A 1,047-nucleotide genomic window follows, 5' to 3' on the forward strand; every position below is an offset into this window, starting at 1 on the left:
TCCTCCCAGGGGCCGCCCTGACTTGGCTTCTCCTTCCCCGTGAGGAGCTGACAGCTCAGAGGGGGGCCCGGGGCCAGACACAGGCCAGGCAGGCGGACAGGAGACCAGGGCCCGGGGCCAGGCGGGCGCTGGGACGCGGGTGCCGGGGCCTGGTGACGGCCGGGTGGCGGCCTCCGTCAGTCCAGAGCCCTCGGTCTCCAGCGTCCAACCCGCTGTGTCCGGCCGCTGGGGCTGCCGTCCCCAGCTTCCCGTCGGAGCCTGCCGGGCCTCGGGCGCACCACAGAGGTCAATGAGGGAGAACGTGGGCTTTGTCCTCCCTCCGCTCCCAGCCAGGAGCCCTGGGCTTTTCCGCCAGACCGAGCCTCTGCTCAGGGTGGGACGGGTGGCACTGGCCACGCTGGGCCTCCACAGCGCGAGAAGAGGGCTCCTTTGTGTGCGGAGCAAGGACAGGGAAGAGGAAGCCAGGCTGGCCAGGAAGCGACTGGCCGCTGGCACTCCAGAGCAGCGGAGTGGACAGGCCCCAGCAGGGGCAGGGCGCGTGGGTCCTGGACACCCCTGCGGGCCCGCGGCTGCCCACAGAGGCGGGTTCCGGCCGTCAGAGACAGCAGACGCGGCCACACATCCCCCGGCCGTGCGATGGACGGCCAGCAGGGCGGCTCTCCTGCCCACAAGGGCTCCCCCTGAAGCCCCCGTGGCCTCTCCTGCCGCCAGGGCCCAGGGCACCCCGCCTCTGCCCGACCAGGGACAGAGACCCCGGCGGGCCGCTGGCTCCGAGCGCTGGGTCCGGCAGCCCCGGCCACTGTGCTCCGGCTGTCCTGGAGCCGTGGGTCTGTCCAAGCCGGGGGAGGAGCGCAGCGGGGGACGGACAGACAGCTGTCTGGGTGGGGGAGGGGCTCCGTGTGCATTCCAGGCACTTCAGCCCCTCCTAAAGCCCTGCTCCCCACGGGGGCGGGGGAGAAGGCGGCTCAGCTCCCCAGCCCTGCCTGCCCCCAGGGCCCCCAGCCCGCCAGGCCTGGCCCCTGCCCACGCCCTCGGGAGGGCGCCGCC

Source organism: Condylura cristata, unplaced genomic scaffold (assembly GCF_000260355.1).
Source record: "Condylura cristata isolate star-nosed mole 26May11 unplaced genomic scaffold, ConCri1.0 scaffold00006, whole genome shotgun sequence".
Taxonomy (NCBI): Eukaryota; Metazoa; Chordata; class Mammalia; order Eulipotyphla; family Talpidae; genus Condylura; species Condylura cristata.